Here is a 20895-nt window from a genome sequence, read left to right as displayed (position 1 = left end):
GGTCATCCTGATGGGGTAAAGGACCCCTTGTCTTTGTCTGGCCTCAGGATAGAGGTTATCAGACTTAGACCGGTTTGCAAACTCTTGTGCCAATCTGAGAGCCTCAGCAGTAGGATCTGCGTGAGAGACCATTACGGTGGATCTTTTACCGGAGACTTTGTTAAACCAGCCCCAGATCTTTCTAACAGGAGTAGAAAAGTTAACCTCAGCGCACCAGTCAAACCATTTTTCTTTTTTTTGTCTTCATTCGCCACCTGGGCAGAGTGCTGAGCTACTCCGACCAGGTTTTGATGAAGAGCATCAGTATTATTCTTTGAAAAAGTTATCTGATACGGTTAAGCCGCTTGCTCATGGCTTTAATCCTGGAATTGTAGTACCAGGAATCCTTATGGTCTTTGGTAAAGGATTTTTTCTTAGGCATAGAGGATGCCACAGCCTCAGTTAGTTGTTCACTGAGTGATTGGAGGATGTTATTGGAGTCTTCAAGAGGTTCAACAGAATATCTTTCAGCCCATGTTGTCCTGTGCTGCTCAAAAAGATCCCATTTGGCGAAATCTGGGTTCCATCTCCTTGGGGGAGGAGGAGGGTCCGGCAATTTCTCCAACCGAAAAGAGGAAGTCATGCCATAGTGATCGCTTGTGAGAATAGGATGAAAGTCCCAAGAGGAGTTGTTGCATACGTTTTGGGAGACGAATGTACGATCCAGACGTCCCCCAGCAATATGAATGGGGATATCTACATTATTGAGGAGTTTCACCCCAGGAAAATCCTCAAGTAGTGAATATAGATGCTCCCCAGTAGTATTGGTGGGGGAGGTAGACTTAAGGAAGGGATGATGTGCGTTGAAGTCACCTGAAAAAAAAGTATCCTGAGTCTCAGCAGCCACAAAAAGCGGATTAGCATCAAGTACACTTGCAGCGATTTTGTAAATGTTATGTATTGTTAGTGTAGTGTTTAAAAAGGTAATTTGAACGCTAAGTGTCTCTGCTTCGTGGCAGTCAATATCAATGATTCTTTTGGAGGGAATTGTGTTTTTTATTAGTGTGATTAAGCCACGACTTGTGTCAGTGTAGTGTGTTCTGTGTACCTTGTAGTTGGCAAGTTTGAAAGTGGTGTTTACTCTAAGTAGTGTTTCCTGCAAGAGAATGATGTCCGGTTTCTGTATGGCTACCTGAGACTGCAGGAGAGCATACTTTGGCCTGATCCCTAGGATGATCCATTGTAATACTTTGATATAGTTGCTCTCCTGTGGTAAGGGAGAGGGGGGTAAACTCATATCACTGCCGGAGTCCGAGAATTTAAGATAGGGGGGCACGAGATAGTGTCTCACAGATGAAACTGATGGCAGACTTAAGGGCCTCATCTATGACTAAATTTCTGTAAGAAAGAGATAATGGCTGGCTCCAGGACACTAACTTATAGGAAGAAGTTAAGGATAGGATGGGATAGAGAAGGTTGTGAGGTTAGTTGAGGGGAATTTTGTTGTTGGAGTGGGGGATAGTGGATGTTGGAGGATGTGCTAGGGGCTGGAGGGATAGGATCATGAGATGTTGAGGGCTGGGGGGTGTTGTTTAGGAGTGGGGTTAGATTGAGGTTTGGGGGAACGGTTAGATCTGGGGGCTCTTGGTGATCTGGGTTGTCTTCGAGGTTTTGGTTGGGGGGCAGGAATTTCAAAAAGGGAAGAGGCTGGTTGAGAGGAAGGAGTTGTTTGTCTGGGAATAGGTTTGGTTGTTTTGGGTCGGGTGGAACTTGTGAGGGAGCACCGTAGGAAGGATAGGTTTGGGGCATGGGTCTAGGTTGTGGATTAGTAGAATTAGGTTGTTGTTTTTGTGGGGCAGGATGTTGTTGAGTAGGATGGGTTGGAATTGAGCCAGCCGCACTAAAGTTTGGAGAGGTTTGGTTCCTCCTAGCGTATTCCCTCCTGAGTCTCTCAGGACAACGATGGTTCCACGAGTGGTGAGGTTGTTTGCAGTGAGGACATCGTGGTTGAGTGGGCTCATCTGCCTTGAATATAGTAAGGCAGATGGAGGTATCATGCCTCTTTGAACATATGCCACGAACAGGGTGAGTGGCATGACAGTTGTTTTTGTGGTGCCCGTACCTCTGGCACTTATGACACCTAAGAAGGGGAGGATTATAGTCCTGTATCTTAAACTTTCCCCATATTCCGAGTCAACACATTCAGGGGGGGGGGGGGGGTTCGAAAGTGCACTTGACTTTATTGGACACTCCCCCGTCCTTAGGGGTACACTTCTCGGCTTTAACAATAGTTGGATATGCAAGTAATCTACGTACATTATATTTGTAAGAGTATCCACAAACAACATAAATTCTTCTGAGTTTGGAGGGATCTAGTCTTACAAGGGTGGTGATGGTGCTAAGGATATCACTAGCTGCTTGGTCATGAGAGGAGAGAATCATATCTCCTTCCAAGTTGGGTTTTACAGTGATATTAATTCCAGGATATTCATTCTCAATCCTTATGACCTGATCATAAGCACTGCACTGAGTGGTATTTACTGCTTTAAACTTTGAAAAAGAGTTAGTGGGTGGGAAAGGAACTTTCGGCTTCTTACCTTTATTATCATTCACGAGAGTCCAGAGTCCCGTGTCAGTGGAGTCCTCGTTTACTTCCTGTGTAATGGAGTCTCCATCTTGAGAACGAGGGGTGTTGGTCCTTGAAGGAGTAGGGATTGGTTCTTCCTCTTGTTCGTCATCCAATTGGGTGAGTTGGAGGTTAAGCGAAAATGTTTCGCTGCCAGACAACGTCTGATGGGCCTTCTTAACAGCTTGGAGGTCGGGTGGAGGGGAGGATGGGGCGCCTCGTTTTTGTTGAGAGAGAGAGAGAGAGAGAGAGAGGTTTCATCAGTGTTCATTTCCATGTCGATGTTGTTTCCTTGATTGTTACCTTGGTTAGTTTCAATGGATTGAAGAAGCTCTTCAATGGCCGAGTCTTCAAACTCCCCACTTACGCTAATTTTATTTACAAACACCAGGAATTAAGCAAGGATAATTAAAATGTGAAAAAAATTAAGTAATTTATTGTATTTGATAAATATCCTAATTCATCCAGATGCTGATGCGGCAGCTAATACACAAAATTGACCATACTACACAACGATCGTATAAATACATATTAAAATCAAATTATTATGTGAAGCACGTTATAACACTTGGCATGTTGCATACCTTGGAAAACTTATGTAAATAAATATACACCCATAGTCCAAACTGGAGTCCACGTAGTACAATTTATGATATCCCTGAAAAGGGTACGAAGTCGTTACAAAACTGTAATGGGTACGAAGTCGTTACAAAACTGTAATGGGTACGAAGTCGTTACAAAATTGAAAGGTATGAAAAAATAAAAATTATTGAAAAAAAAGTAAGCGATGATAATTGGAAGTCAAATTTATATGGGATGGCATTATCCCTCTAAATGATTTCGGACTGATATAAAAAAAACTCCCCCCGAGTTTTACAGACCCACCGATATCATCCTGGGACGAAGGCGAAGTAGTGTAGAGATGGGTTGCGATGAAAGCAAGCTTCTTCCTGGTCGGGATTAAACAGAGTTTACATGGCGATAATACTCTTCGTCACTTCAAAGGACATGTAGAAAGTGTTCTTGTCACGTTAACTGGGTAGCGGTACAAAGTGTATTCTTATATCAAGAACAGGAGCTCGAGTTACGAGACCCTTAGCGATGGAATTCTCCTTCGTAACTGACTTAAGTTTCCGTCAACCTCAGGAAGAAAGCAAAGCATTAGTGGCTGGTTAGGTTAAAACCAGAAACGGCCGCAGGAAGGCAGTGAGCTGTTAACAACCAAGGGGGTAGTTAAATACTTGAAACTAAGCTAACTGTCTTCCAGTGACCATGCTACTTTAAACAAAATATAAGATAAAACAAAATATAATATAATATAATAAAAAAGAAAATACAAATTCCATTTGGAATTTCAGTACACTGAAGGGGAACGAATCCAAAAAGATTTTTTGGATTTACCAAATACATTATTTACACTACATACAAATTTAAATTTATCAGTTTATAAATTCAACATTTCAGATGTTTTCCTCCGGCTTTCCACAGCAGCCTTTCTTTTAGGCCTCTCAGAAGCTGGTGATAATTTGTCAATGTTGTGCAAATCATTTGACTTAAAGTCCACATCATCATCTAAAGAAAGATAAGGTATCAGATTATTAACATGGAGTTTACAAACTTGTCTGGTACGGCCCTTGAAAACTTTTGCATGTGTAGTTTCCCCAATATCATTTGTAAAAGTTTCCTTTATTCGACCTAAAGGATAATTGTTAATCTTCGTATTATCTTCCTCAATCAAAACAATGTCACCTACTTTTAGAGGATGATGAGTCACAGGGCGATATCTACCCTTTCTATCAACCGCCTGGCTTAAAAGGGTCTGCATAAACTCATGATGGTAAATATCTAAAAGTTTACTCCTAATCCTAGACAACTGTTCAAATTTATTAGTAGTTCCAAAAGGAACAAATTCTTCATCCTCAGGTAAAGGTGATAAATCTGGAATGATATTGAGGGAAGAAAGCTCATACCCTCTTATTAACATTTCGGGAGTATTGGTTCAGGAAGGTCTTCCGCTGCACTATCCCTAAGAGCCTCTTTAAAAGATATTGGCCGTTTGTTTACCAAGTGGACAACTTGACATACAGTAAACTCAAAATCAAAGAAAGAAAGAATATTGTTCTTGATGGACCCATATAGAAGCCTCTTTGTTAACTTAACACAAACTTCGACCATGGAGCCTAACTGACTACACCCTTTAAAATACTGTTGAAAAGTCAAAGGTTTAACACCTCTCTCTTCAAAATACAATTGAGTGTGGGGATCATTCAAAAATGAAGTTATAACATTAGCTCCTGCAACTATTTGTGACCCTAGGTCACTAACGCATAACTGTGGGATGCCAAATTCGAAGCAATGAATAGAAAATTCCCTAAGAAAATCAGGCACACTAAGTGTTCTGCAAATTTTCAAATTAACTGCACGAGACCAAGTGCAAGTAAAACATAATAGCCATACCTTAACATTTTCTTTCTCCAGCTTAACTGTAAAAGGACCAATATAATCAACGAAAATATTGCCGAAAGGTACAGCTGGTGGGTCTTCCCTGAATTCCCTGTAACAATTTTGATTTAAATTAACGGGTCTTGCGTTAAATCTTTTGCAGTGAACACATTGCCTCAGAATCTTTTTTACCAATGAAAAATTTCTAGGAATGAAATAGTGTCTTCTGAGTTCAGCGAGTTAGTGTAATGGCTGTCCCTAGATAATAGAATAGGAAATTTTTTCTCATTCTTAAATTTGCTCTTCACTCTCAAAATGCCATCGTTATCAACAAACACATTCAACTGAGAAACTATACCTGGTATATCCTTTACTGCAGAAAAACCTTTGGAAAAATGTTCTAAAACATCAGCAAAGTGATTTTGTTGATCATTCAAAATCAAATGGACAAGAGCTAAAGAGAAAAAATTATTTTCTTGTACCTTAACTTCCCTTCTCACTTTAGCTTTCCATTTGTATATGCATATTATACACCGACGGTACAGCAAAACCAGTCTTCTGAAATCTGAAAAATCTGAAATATTAACCAAGCATTCTATCTTAACTAAAGGAACATTAGAAATAATAAAGGAATTTCCTGAAAGATCACCCTCTTTAGGAATAGTGAACTGCATGTCAGGTGTCCGAATATTAGTCAGGTTCGGGCCTGAAAGAAAAAAAGATTTCATCAACAATTTATATGACGTGCACCTGGTTACCATATCTGCAGGATTTTCCTTGCCATTAATAAACCCAAATTGAACAGGATATGTTTCACAAAGTTTTTGTATGCTATAGATTCTGTTCATTACAAAAGTAGAACATTGGTTCATTTTCTTAAGTTGAAGAGAAGAACTTATTAACCATTGCAGGGCACAAGAAGAATCTGAAAATAGACAAATCTTTGTCACCTTTATAGGTTTTATGCAACTGGGACCAGCAAGATCCAAATAAAGATCAATAGATTGCTCAACTCCTAAATTAATGGCGTGGATCTCTAAAGATGGTATGGATTTACCTTTCAATTGGGTATTAACCAACCGATTTTTAGCATTAACTAAGGTAAGTTTGCCAGACTCAACATTCAGTAGATAAATGACACACCCATATATGTCACAACTGGCATCAGTAAAAACAATTTTATTATACTCACCATCCCTTCGACCCACAAACCGAGTTACTTTGAGAGGGGGCGATGAATTACATTGCCTACAGATATTCCTCCAGTCTTTGAGCTGTTGACTGTTAAGAGTCTGATCCCAATTCAAACCCTTTTGACACTGCAAATTATGCATATAAAGCCTACATCGGTTAAATAAAGGCAAGTTGAAACCAAAAATGTCAAACTGGGAGGCAATGTACCTAAGAATTAATCTTTTAGTGTTAGCTCCTGGGTCAAGGTTAATTGGCCTAGTGAAAATATCATCCGAAAGTCTATTCCATTCAAGCCCAAACAATTTATTGACTTCAGGAGTAAGAACTGACTGATCAATATTAGACTGCAGATCAATATCATTTGTTATCAGCTGCTGAGTTTCAAATTCAAAGGGTCTGAATATGTCATCTAACTGCTTGTAGGCCCACATCAGGTCATCAGAGCTGTTCATGGTAATAGCACCATTATCCATATATATTAAGGCATAAATAAGTTTCTTCAGTTCATCAATTCTTGAATCATTACTGGAAGTTAAAATTAACATATAATACAATGAAGCCATCAAAAGAAATGGGCTACACCGAAGTCCAAATGAAAGCCTAACATTTTTATAAGCAACGGGAGTGTAATCACCTGCACTAACATTCCGAAACCAAAAGAACAATAGTCTAGACTGATCAATTTCACTTAAAGCCAACATATTGAAAGCTTTTTTCAAATCAAAAATTAAAATTTTTTCATCAAATCTAATATTAAGAAATGCAGATGAAAGCTTTTGATTTAGGTTAGGCCCAGCATACATACATTGATTATGTGACAATGACAGTTTCTTATAGGATTCCCGTAAATTAGAAAGAAACACTATGCGACATTTCGTAGTTTCCCTTTCTGGCGTAAAAACTGGCATATGAGGTAAGAATGAATAGTTAGGGTATTCAGCCTTAAATACTTCCAAGTCAAAAATTGGTTCAATAATTCCCATATTTAATTGCTCCTTTATGCAGTTATCCACCAACTGTAAGGAACCTTTCTTACGAAGTAACTTTTTCAAATTAGATTGAAGAATAGCCTTGGAAAGAGACTCATTTCTCGAAAGAAGGTGTGATACCTTTCCATTCCATAACAAGGGAACAACTAAACGTCCATCACTTCTCGTGTGCAAATTTCTCAAAGTGTAATCCACGAGAGAATTATTGAGCTGATTAGATTCATCACTGTAAACTTTCTGATCATAGTTCAAATAAAATTGGCTCTCCATATTCAGGATTTGATCAGTTGCTTCTTGCAGTTTCCTATCAATAATAGTTCCTTTATCTGAAAGTACAGTGAAGGAACAATTTGTCGTCATGTCATTGAGCTCGTTAAATTCATCATTAATAGATACAGTAGTAGCTAGAAAATAAGAATGGCAAGGGATATTATAATATGTACCTTTTTCAGCATTAGAATTTTCGCCCCTTAGTGGTTTCGAGGCTAAACTATCTTTACCATTAAGTGAATTAAGATTAATTAGGAACCTATCAACATTCCCCATAAGCATTATTCCTAAAGTAGTCTCAATATAAATAGACGAATTAGGACTTCCTATCACTACATCTCTTCCCAAAATACAATGTGAAAAATCTACTCCTAACAAAAGCTGAACGTCATCAATGCCCTGAGAACTGGCTGATAAAAGCTTGTCAGCAAATACAAAATTTTTACTCTGCATTACACTAACTACCTGACCAAGACAAGGTAAATTTAATTGCAGGTTTATAGAGGGTACAACTAAAGCAGAAATAGCAAAAATTTCATTCCTCAGCTTTATAGGAACTTCAACAATACTAGTAGAATATTCCTTTTGACCATTAAACCCTTTCACAGTAAGTTTAACAATGGTAGTCAAACACTTTAAATTACAAGAGGAAGCTAACTTGCTAGATATAAAAGTATTTTGTGACCCTGAATCCTTAAGACCCCTGTAAAGCTTATTTTGACCATTTACACAAAATATGAAAGTAGGGAGAACTGAACCTGTGGTAACATTTGGCAATACTGCTATCCCACTGCTTGCTTCCTTGGTAGACTCTTCTTTACTATTACACCTGTCAGGACTAAGTTTCCCACAAAGATACTCCATGTGATACTGCGAACAATGTGAACAGGGTCTTCGAAATCTGAACTTACATGCTTTAGTGAAATGATTGAAATTACCACATTTTACACAACCTTTATGCAGATTTAATAAAGAAATTTTATCAGAAGGGGTAGCATACTTAGTACACTTGTAACTTAAATGATCATTGTCAGAAATACCGGCCTTGGAACAAAAATTACAAGCTTTGGCGGGAACAGTCTTAGTTTTAAGAGCCATGGTACTAGTCTTTTCCTGTAATAGCTTTGAATGAGTTACAACTTTATCCCTGACAGACAATTTACCTTTCGTCTGACCCTGTTCATACCTTTCACATGCTGTAAAGAAATTATCTACAATTTGCTGAAATGATGGATGAGTCACATTAGTGATATGAACCAGATGAGACTTAAATCTATCATTCAGTGCAGACCAAACAAAATATCTAACAACCTCCTCAACATCAATATGCAAATATTTGAAATTTTCGACTATATTTCTAAGTTCTGATAAGAAGACAAAAGGGTCCTCTCCTTCTTTGAGATTTAGACAAGTTAATTTCTTAATTACAGAAGATTTTCGTAATTCAGCTGAGGCAAATGCCTAGTCAATAAGTCTTTGGCATCGTTGTAACTTTGTTTGTCGGCCTCCAAAGATCCAAGTAAACATTTAGCCCTACCTTCAACTTGTTGTTTCAAAAGTAAGAGCAAGTCCCTGTCTGGATGATTAAAACTCTGGGTCGTAGTTTCAAATTCTCTAATGAATTTCAAAAAATCCTCACCTTCCTTACTTTGGAATTTTGGCAGAGGGGCAGTGGGTTGCCTCAAAAGACTCCTAGCAATATCAGTAGTTAATGAAAGTGGAGGGCTTACAGCATTTACACTTACATCCAAAAACGGCAAAATACCTGAAATCTTATCATGGTAAGATTGACATGCTGAAAGCTCAGCTTCCAAATCCTCTTCTCTAAATTCCCCTGAAAATTTTAGAGTCTGTATTTTAGAATCCAAGTCACTTAATCACTTCCTATAATCCAGGAGAACACCTCGTTCAGATACTTTAGCAGTATTATCTAATGAAGGGTACTGCGAGGAACGGTTGGCACAATCTGTAACCCTCTTCCTAATAATCTTACGCTGACCAATTAGCACTACCAACTCAGCCATTATGACTAAAAAAAAAAAAAAACAGGCACCAAAATATATAAAAAGTATGATTAATACAATACACAACTACAAATAAGCAAACAAGCACCAATACATATATAATAAGTATATTAATGCAATGCACAACGAAAATTTTCTAAACAAAATAGTAAACACCACTTATTACAAATAACGTTATTACGAAGCAACTCAAAATAACGCGAGGAATAGGAGCACTCAAATACGCAATAAATTATTCGCAAAGGGATAAACAAAATATGAACCGCATAAATGGTTAACAAAGAACTTTAAATCAATTGCCAAGTAAACAATAAACTCGCTTACGGAATCGTACAAATGGTATACTGAACTCTTCTTGAACAGCAAAAAATCGATTAAAGAGATAAGCAAATTATAACAACCCCTTCCAGGAAGAAGCCTCTAACACGCCGCAATTCACGTCCTGTATCACGTACCTAACCTATAATTCTTTAATCCTGTCACGGTCGCCATACGCTGAATTTTAATTTACAAACACTGGGAATTAAAATAAGGATAATTAAAATGTGAAAAAAATTAAGTAATTTATTGTATTTGATAAATATCCTAATTCATCCAGATGCTGATGCGGCAGCTAATACACAAAGTTGACCATCATGAAGCAAGGGGGAACCGCAGTAATTCAGCTTCTTCCAAATACCTTAAATATTACCAAATGTCTAATTACATACTACACAACGATCGTATAAATACATATTAAAATCAAATTATTATGTGAAGCACGTTATAACACTTGGCATGTTGCATACCTTGGAAAACTTATGTAAATAAATATACACCCATAGTCCAAACTGGAGTCCACGTAGTACAATTTATGATATCCCTGAAAAGGGTACGAAGTCGTTACAAAACTGTAATGGGTACGAAGTCGTTACAAAATTGAAAGGTATGAAAAAATAAAAATTATTGAAAAAAAAGTAAGCGATGATAATTGGAAGTCAAATTTATATGGGATGGCATTATCCCTCTAAATGATTTCGGACTGACATAAAAAAAACTCCCCCGAGTTTTACAGACCCACCAATATCATCCTGGGACGAAGGCGAAGTAGTGTAGAGATGGGTTGCGATGAAAGCAAGCTTCTTCCTGGTCGGGATTAAACAGAGTTTACATGGCGATAATACTCTTCGTCACTTCAAAGGACATGTAGAAAGTGTTCTTGTCACGTTAACTGGGTAGCGGTACAAAGTGTATTCTTATATCAAGAACAGGAGCTCGAGTTACGAGACCCTTAGCGATGGAATGCTCCTTCGTAACTGACTTAAGTTTCCGTCAACCTCAGGAAGAAAGCAAAGCATTAGTGGCTGGTTAGGTTAAAACCAGAAACGGCCGCAGGAAGGCAGTGAGCTGTTAACAACAAAGGGGGTAGTTAAATACTTGAAACTAAGCTAAGTGTCTTCCAGTGACCATGCTACTTTAAACAAAATATAATATAAAACAAAATATAATATAATATAATAAAAAAGAAAATACAAGTTCCATTTGGAATTTCAATACACCACTATCAGCAATAGCCAAAGTGGGGGGGGTGGGGGGGGGGAGGTGGGATCTTCGTCTTTGTCCATAGCGATCTATGGATAGGGTACGAATTCCCTTAGAGTTGTTTTACACCGAGGAAAATAAGTTACGGTTACGTAAGCCGATGCAACTGGGGAGCTCCTGCAGCTCAGACGTCTAATCGCAACGGATGTTACGAAAAGACTGGGATATCTGATCATGCCTTGATTTCATTAGTAGTGAAGACTGAGCAGCCTGTCCCTGATGTATCATACTCATGTAAAATTCATATGAAATCTCGAACAGACTGGAATGGGATTTTGCATAATCTTTTAGGCTTAAATTGGTCAAAATTGTATAGTAGTGTTGATTCTGTTGTCCCTTTGAATGAGAATCTAGTCAACATAACTGCAACCCTTTTAGCTCATGTGTTTGACAACAAGGAGAGTAATGAGAAACTCGAACTTCCTCATCCCTGTTTTTCTGAGGCTAAACTAAATAGTTTAGCTTTTCGATCTCGTTAAATTAGAGCTCTGTTAATGGACGTTGATGCTTATGGAGGCGTAGACCCAAATGGTATTTTTTTTTTTTTTTATAAAGACTGCAGATTTTTAGCTCCAAAGTTATGTGTTATTTGGGCAAACTAGCAAGAAGAGGAGCTTTTAGCACTTGTTGGAGAATAGGTAATGTTACTTCACTTTGTAAATGTGTTTTTGGTAGCTCAAGTTCACTGATTACTGCCCAATTTCCATAACTCCATATTATCTTATGTTTTTGAACGTCTTTTGGCAAAACGTCCTAATAGGTTTGTTGAAGGTAATCACCTGTTCCCTAGTTTGGAATTTGGTTTTCGTAAAGGACTCAGGGTATGTGATGCCCTTCTTACAATCTCCAATGCTGTACAGAAATCCCTTGATTGTGGTCAGGAAGTTCGTATGATTGGCCTAGATATTAGTGCTGCCTTTGATCGTGTTAATCACGAGGCCCTTGTTTTCAAACTCAAACAGTTGGGAGTGGGTAGGTTGTTTCTTAGTATTATTATTGAATTTTTAAGTAATAGATATCAAAGAGTTGTTATTGATGGTCACCAAAGTGAGTATAGGAATGTAATATCTGGTGTTCCTGAAAGTAGTGTTCTTGACCCATTCCTTTTCATACTATATACACATGACATGTGGTTTCGCCTAGAAAACAAGCTTGTTGCATATGCAGATGATGCTACACTCTTTGCATCAATTTCATCTCCTGAATATAGATCTTGCATTGCTGAATCCCTTAGAGATCTAGCTAAAATTAGTGCATGGTGAAAATTATGGGGTATGAAGTTGAATCCTAGCAAAACTCAAAGTATGATTCTAAGTAGGTCAAGGACAATGGCTCCTAAACATCCAGATCTCAGTAGTGATGATGTTCTTCAACTTTGTATGACAGCAAATTTACTTTTGAGAAACACATAAGGTCTGTATATTCTGCAATTGCACAAAAAAACTGGCTTATTGAGAAAGTCTTTTAAGATTTTCGGTGATCAATCTATTCTGAAGAAGTGTTTTAATTCTTTCATTTTACTTAGTTTCGAGTATTGTTCCCCTGTCTGGTCTTCAGCTGCTGATTCTCATCTTAATTTGTTTGACAGGAACTTACGTCTATAAGATTTCTTATTCCTGATCTAGATATTAATCTTTGGCACCGTCGTTTAATTACTTCACCATGCATGTTGCATAAGCTATTCCTTTTATCTGACCATCCTTTATATTCAGATCTTCCTGGACAGTTCCATCCTTTTCTTAATACAGTACTTGGAGTGCAGTTAATTCTAATAGTCAGGCCTTCTCCATCATGAGGCTCAATACTACACAGTATCCTAGAAGTTTTATTCCAGCTGTGACCAATTTGTGGAAGGATCTTCCTAATCGGGTAGTTGGATCGGTTGAACTTCAAAAGTTCAAACTTGCAGCAAACGTTTTTATGTTGAACAGGATGAAACAAGCCTTTTTGTAGTCTATATATGAGTTATCTGTTTTAATGTTGTTAATGTTTTTTTAAATATGTTATTTTAAATTTTCATTACTTCTTTTATTATTTATTTATTTCCTTGTTTCATTTCTCACTGGGCTATTTTCCCTGTTGGAGCCTTTTAGCTTATAGTATCTTGCTTTTCCAACTAGGATTGTAGCTTCGATAATAATAATAATAATAATAATAATAATAATAATAATTGTATGATACGTATGTATTATTAAAATACTATTATTCCTGGCTTACATTACTGCTACAACTTTCAATGGCTTGTCTCTCGAGAGTCTACATCAATATAAACATAACTCTTGTACAAAAAATATGAAAATAACAAATAAGCATCACTCTTAAAAGACTGGATCATACTGTAATACAAATGTAAGAAGATTCGCATCCTATCTCTGAGGCAATTAATCCATGATTATATCCTTCATAACATACGCTACTATACTTATGATTAATATTCAAACATGTTCTATCAATGCAATTCTGTTCAACATTACTCCTAATACACGTAGCGCATATGGTATTACAGTACCAATACATAAAACTCTCGCCTCCAAGGGAACATGCATAATCCTACCCCTAAACGTATGGCCTACAAAATAGAAAATGAAACTGTAAAAGGTAATTAGCAATCCGGAATATGTCTGTGGACAAATATACCTAATAGACAAGCAGATGGGAGTTTTAGTACATAGAAAATTTAAAGTACATAAATACTTAAGGTGTAAAATAATGAATACAAAGAATATCTTGAGTCACTCGCTTTAGGAAGAAACATCATTCAAATTTCCCCTGCCGTGACGTCACGAACAATACCAAACGTCTGATGTGAAGAAGAAGAGTGAGGAAAATTCGTATTGAGAATCCTGAACCTACGCATCGATTATTTTCTACATGACTATATTTAATTATCTGTTGCTGACACACACACACACACACACACACATATATATATGTATATATATACACACACACACACACATATATATATATATATATATATATATATATATATACATGTGTATATATATATATATATATATATATATATATATATATATATATATATATATATATATATATATATATATATATATATATATATGTATACTTAATAATATGTATGTATGTATGTATGTATATTTTCGAATGAATTTTTGTAGTTGAACTTAAAGTAAAGTTATATTTTTGTTATATTATTACGAAACATTAAGCTCTACCGGCAACAGATTCCAAAATCTTATGAATTTATGCAGCCATTGTTCTATATATGAATGAGTTTAACTTCAGACTTGTTAGATTGATAGAAATATAATTTTCATGAAAAATATGAAATTTGGGGTGTCCCTTGAATGCATGATACTAAATAACAATTGATGTAATCTCTTTATTTATTCTACAGTTTAAGAAGAAAAGCCTCCAACATTAGGAAGCCTCGATGACATTGAAGTAAATAATGCTTGAATTAAACAAGAGAACCTGCTTTTGGAACGGGAAAAATTGAGGCTGGAAGTAGAATTATTGATAAAAAGACTCGACCGAGATAAATCTACTGACAATGAAGTCCAAGTATATCAGAATTTGTAAAATATAAGACTTCGTTGTATATAACTTCCCTATTATACAAAACAGTTGATTATTACTTAACGAGGTAAACATTATAAAATGTGGCACCAATCTTCAATCACAACTATGCAACTGTGACAAATAACACAAGAAATAAAGATTTTTAGGCTTCCCTGCTTTTATTACATGACCTGCGATTCCGTTTCTGTTCGTAGCAATGTTACGTATCACAGCTGTTGCAGATATAACTTTTTGTATGGATTCCTGGGTTCTCATTCAGCTCTGTACATAGGGTCCGTCGCTGTAATATGTAGATTGGCACTGACATAGTAAGGAACTTTGCAAACAACTCATTCTTAGTGAATTTTAACCAGCTTAGTAACCAACTGACACAAATTGTATTCCCAACAGAATTAGCAGGGTTTTACGAATTAAAAGCCCCGTCTTCAAGTATATTATTATTATTATTATTATTATTATTATTATTTATATATCTACAACCCTAGTTGGAAAAGCAAGATGCTATAAACCTAAGGGCTCCAGCAAGTAAAATAGCCCAGTGAGGAAAGGAAATAAGGAAATAAATAAACTGCAATAGAAGTAATTAATAATTTAATACTAAATATTTTAACAACAGTAACAGCGTTTAAATAATTCTTTCATACATAAACTATGAAAACTTAAAAAAAAAAAAAAAAAAAAAAACAAGAGGAAGAAAAATGAGGTAGTATAGTGCGCCTGAATGTACCCTCAAACAAGAAAACTCTGTCCCAAGATAGTGGAAGACCATGTTACAGAGGGAACTATTACAAAACAAAAGAAGAAATATCTTAAAGCTATAAGTAAGAATATGATTGTTTGAACGTAGCAGTCATAGAGAAAAGAATTCAATAGCATAAAAATACAAGTACCCAACCGTACAGGCGATTTAATTATCAGGAAATTTGTAATGTAACATGAAATAAACAGTTATGTTTTTACATTTTAATTAGATAGAGGACAAGATTTATGAGAAAAGAACTCAACTTTCTAACTTTATTATTCAAAAATCTCTTAAAACAGATTCAACAGTATTATGGTGTATAGATATCATAAGAACCTTTAAAACTGATAGTTGTTTCCAGTTTAACCTTGCAGTTATTTTTTTTATTACTAGTAGTAGGCTTTCTTGAAATAATAGAACACAAGGAAATTGGCATTCGTTTTAAAAAATGATTGATCATGCCATTCTTTACTGTTTCTGATTTCTGTTGGAAAATAGGAAAATGTGACATTCTTTACCGTTTCTGTTTTAAAAAATGTGATATCCTCTACTGTTTCTGATGTAAAAAATGTGATATTCTTTACAAATTCTGTTGTAAAAAATTTGACATTCTTTACTGTTTCTGATGTAAAAAATGTGACATTCTTTACAGTTTCTGTTGTAAAAAATGTGACATTCTTCACTGTTTCTGATGTAAAAAAAATGTGATATTCTTTACTGTTTCTGGTGTGAAAAATGTGAGATTCTTTACTGTTTCTGATGTAAAAACTGTGACATTATTTACATTTTCTGTTGTAAAAAAATGTGACATTCATTACTGTTTCTGATGTAAAAAAAAATGTGATGTTCCTTACAGTTTCTGTTGTAAAAAGTGTGACATTCTTTACTGTTTCTGATGTAAAAAAATTTGACATTCTTTACTGTCTCTGTTGCAAAAAAATGTGACATTCTTTACAGTTTCTGATGTAAAACATTATGACATTCTTTACAGTTTCTGTTGTAAAAAATGTGACATTCTTTACTGTTTCTAATGTAAAAAAAATGTGATATTCTTAACTGTTTCTGTTTTGAAAAATATGACACAATTTACTGTTTCTCTTGTAAAAAATGTGACATTCTTTACTGTTTCTGTTGTAGAAAATATGACATTCTTTACTGTTTCTGAAGTAAAACAATATGACATTCTTTACAGTTTCTGATGTAAAAAAAATGTGACATTCTTTACTGTTTCTGATGTAGAAAAATGTGACATTCTTTACTGTTTCTGTTGTAAAAATGTGACATTCTTTACTGTTTCTGGTGTAAAAAAAATGTGACATTCTTTACTGTTTCTAATGTAAAAAAAAAAATGTGATATTCTTAACTGTTTCTGTTTTGAAAAATATGACACAATTTACTGTTTCTCTTGTAAAAAATGTGACATTCTTTACTGTTTCTGTTGTAGAAAATATGACATTCTTTACTGTTTTTGAAGTAAAACAATGTGATATTCTTTACAATTTCTGTTGTAAAAAATGAGACATTCTTTTCTGTTTCTGATGTGAAAAAATGTGACATTCTTTAATGTTTCTTTTGTAAAAAAAAATATGACACTATTTACTGTTTCTGTTGTGAAAAATGTGACATTCTTTACTGTTTCTATTCGTAAAAAAATGACATTTTTCACTGTTTCTGAAGTAAAACAATATGACATTCTTTACAGTTTTTGATGGAAAAAAAATGTGACATTCTTTACTGTTTCTGATGTAGAAAAATTTGACATTCTTTACTGTTTCTGTTGTAAAAATGTGACATTCTTTACTGTTTCTGGTGTAAAAAAAGATTTGACATTCTTTACTGTTTCTGTTGTAAAAAAAATTGACATCCTTCACTGTTTTGTTGTAAAAAATGTGACATTCTTCACAGTTTATGATGTAAAAAAATGTGACAATCTTTGCATTTTCTGTTGTAAAAAATGTGACATTCTTTACTGTTTCTGATGTAAAAAAAAATGTGATATTCTTTACTGTTTCTGGTGTAAGAAAGTCTGATACTCTTTACTGTTTTTGTTGCAAAAAATGTAACATTCTTTACTGTTTCTGATGTAAAACAATGTGACATTCTTTACCGTTTTTGTTGTAAAAAATATGACACTCTTTACTGTTTTTGTTGTAAAAAAGTTGACATTCTTTACTGTTTCAGATGTAAAAAAATGTGACATTATTTACTGTTTCTGTTGTAAAAATATGACATTTTTTACTGTTTCTGATGTAAAGCAATGTGACATTCTTTACAGTTTTTGTTGTAAAAATTATGACATTCTTAACTGTTTCTGATGTAAAAAAAAATATGACATTATTTACTGCATCTGTTGTAAAAATTATGACATTCTTTACTGTTTCTTATGTAAAAAAATGTGACATTATTTACTGTTTCTGTTGTAAAGAATATGACATTCTTAACTGTTTGTGTTATAAAGAATGTGATATTCTTTACTGTTTCTGATGTAAAAAATTTGATATTCTTTACTGTTTCTGTTGTAAAAAAAAATGTGAAATTCTTTACTGTTTCTGATGTAAAAATTTTTACATTCTTTACTGTTTTTGATGTAAAACAATGTGACATTCTTTACTTTTTTATGTGAAAGAAATGTGACATTCTTTACTGTTTCTGTTGTAAAAAAATGTGACATTCTTTACTGTTTCTGATGTAAAAAAAATGTGACGTTCTTTACTGTTTTTTATGTAAAAAAATGTGACATTCTTTACTGTTTCTGATATAAATTTTTTTTACATTCTTTACTGTTTCTCTTGTAAAAAATATGACATTGTTTACTGTTTCTGAAGTAAAACAATGACATTCTTTAAAATTTCTGTTGTAAAAAATGTGACATTTTTTACTATTTCTGATGTAAAACAATGTGACATTCTTTACTGTTTCTGTTGTGAAATATGTGACATTCTTTACTGTTTCTGATGTAATAAAGTGACATTTTTTACTGTTTCTGGTGTAAAAATGTGACATTCTTTACAGTTTCTGTTGTAAAAAATATTACATTTTTTACTGTTTCTGATGTAAAAAAGTGACATTCTTTACTGTTTCTGTTGCAAAAAATGTGCCATTCTTACTCTTTCTGATGTAAAACATTATGACATTCTTTACAGTTTCTGTTGTAAAAAAATGTGACATTCTTTACTGTTTCTGATGTAAAAAATTTGATATTCTTAACTGTTTCTGTTGTGAAAAATGTGACACAATTTACTGTTTCTCTTGTAAAAAATGTGACATTCTTTACTGTTTCTGTTGTAGAAAATATGACATTCTTTACTGTTTCTGAAGTAAAACAATATGACATTCTTTACAGTTTCTGATGTAAAAAAAATGTGACATTCTTTACTGTTTCTGATGTAGAAAAATGTGACATTCTTTACTGTTTCTGTTGTAAAAATGTGACATTCTTTACTGTTTCTGGTGTAAAAAAAATGTGACATTCTTTACTGTTTCTAATGTAAAAAAAAAAATGTGATATTCTTAACTGTTTCTGTTTTGAAAAATATGACACAATTTACTGTTTCTCTTGTAAAAAATGTGACATTCTTTACTGTTTCTGTTGTAGAAAATACGACATTCTTTACTGTTTTTGAAGTAAAACAATGTGATATTCTTTACAATTTCTGTTGTAAAAAATGTGACATTCTTTTCTGTTTCTGATGTGAAAAAATGTGACATTCTTTAAGGTTTCTTCTGTAAAAAAATATGACACTATTTACTGTTTCTGTTGTGAAAAATGTGACATTCTTTACTGTTTCTATTCGTAAAAAATGACATTCTTCACTGTTTCTGAAGAAAAACAATATGACATTCTTTACAGTTTCTGTTGTAAAAAAAAAATGTGACATTCTTTACTGTTTCTGATGTAAAAAATTTGACATTCTTTACTCTTTTTGTTGTAAAAATGTGATATTCTTTACTGTTTCTGGTGTAAAAAAGAATTGACATTCTTTACAGTTTTTGTTGTAAAAATGTGACATTCTTTACTGTTCCTGATGTAAAAATCATGTGACCTTTTTTACTGTTTCTGTTGTGAAAAAATTTGACCTTTTTTACTGTTTTCGATGTAAAGAAATGTGACATTCTTTACTGTTTCTGTTGTAAAAAAGGTGACATTCTTTACTGTTTTGAATGTAGAAAATTTGACATTCTTTACTGTTTTTTATGTAAAAAAATGTGACATTCTTTACTGTTTCTGTTGTAAAAAATATGACATTCTTTACTGTTTTTTTGTAAAAATGTGACATTCTTTACTTTTTCTGATGTAGAAAAATATGACATTCTTTACTGTTTCTGTTGTAAAAAATGTGACATTCTTTACTGTTTCTGATGTAAAACAATGTGAATTTTTTACTGTTTCTGTTGTAAAAAATGGGACATTGTTTACTCTTTCTGATGTAAAAAAAATGTTTTGTTCCTTACTGTTTTTGTTGTAAAAAAAATGTGACATTCTTTACTGTTTCTGATGTAAAAACATTTTACATTCTTTACTGTTTCTCTTGTAAAAAAGTGACATTGTTTACTGTTTCTGAAGTAAAACAATATGACATTCTTTACCGTTTCTCTTGTAAAAAATATGACAATCTTTACTATTTCTGATGTAAAGAAAACGTGACATTCTTTACTGTTTCTGATGTAAAACAATGTGACATTCTTTACTGTTTCTGTTATATAATATGTGACATTCTTTACTTTTCCTGATGTAAAAAAGTGAAATTTTTTACAGTTTCTGGTGTAAAAAAATGTGACATTCTTTACAGTTTCTGTTGTAAAAAATGTGACATTCTTTACTGATTCTGATGTAAAAAATGTGACATTCCTTATTGTTTCTGTAGCAAAAAAAAGTGACATTCTTTACTGTTTCTGATGTAAAACATTATGACATTCTTCACAGTTTCTGTTGTAAAATACTTGACATTCTTTACTGTTTCTGATGTAAAAAAAAATTGATATTCTTAACTGTTTCTGTTGTGAAAAATATGACATTCTTTACTGTTTCTCTTGTAAAAAATGTGACATTCTTTACTGTTTCTGTTGTAGAAAATATGACATTCTTTACTGTTTTTGAAGTAAAACAATATGAAAGTTTTTACTGTTTCTGTTGTAAAAAATGGGACATTCTTTACTCTTTCTGATGTAAAAAAAATGTTTTGTTCCTTACTGTTTTTGTTGTAAAAAAAATGTGACATTCTTTACTCTTTCTGATGTAAAAACATTTTACATTCTTTACTGTTTCTCTTGTAAAAAAAGTGACATTGTTTACTGTTTCTGAAGTAAAACAATATGACATTCTTTACCGTTTCTCTTGTAAAAAATGTGACAATCTTTACTATTTCTGATGTAAAGAAAATGTGACATTCTTTACTGTTTTTGATGTAAAACAATGTGACATTCTTTACTGTTTCTGTTGTATAATATGTGACATTCTTTACTGTTCCTGATGTAAAAAAGTGA

The 20895-nt window shown here is 33.9% G+C and overlaps 1 protein-coding gene across 2 annotated transcripts in view; it reads left to right on the top strand.

The window, feature by feature from the left end:
• LOC137647012 (uncharacterized) overlaps nucleotides 1-14832 on the top strand; it is a 154974-nt gene extending 140142 nt beyond the window's left edge. For both annotated transcript variants that reach the window (XR_011045510.1, XR_011045509.1), the window contains exon 4: nucleotides 14485-14832. The gene's annotated coding sequence lies outside the window, so the exon portion shown is untranslated. The remainder of the gene's footprint in view (nucleotides 1-14484) is intronic.
• The last annotated feature ends 6063 nt before the right edge of the window (nucleotides 14833-20895 follow it).

Source organism: Palaemon carinicauda, chromosome 9 (assembly GCF_036898095.1).
Source record: "Palaemon carinicauda isolate YSFRI2023 chromosome 9, ASM3689809v2, whole genome shotgun sequence".
NCBI lineage: Eukaryota > Metazoa > Arthropoda > Malacostraca > Decapoda > Palaemonidae > Palaemon > Palaemon carinicauda.
This window is presented reverse-complemented; position numbering and strand designations above follow the sequence as displayed.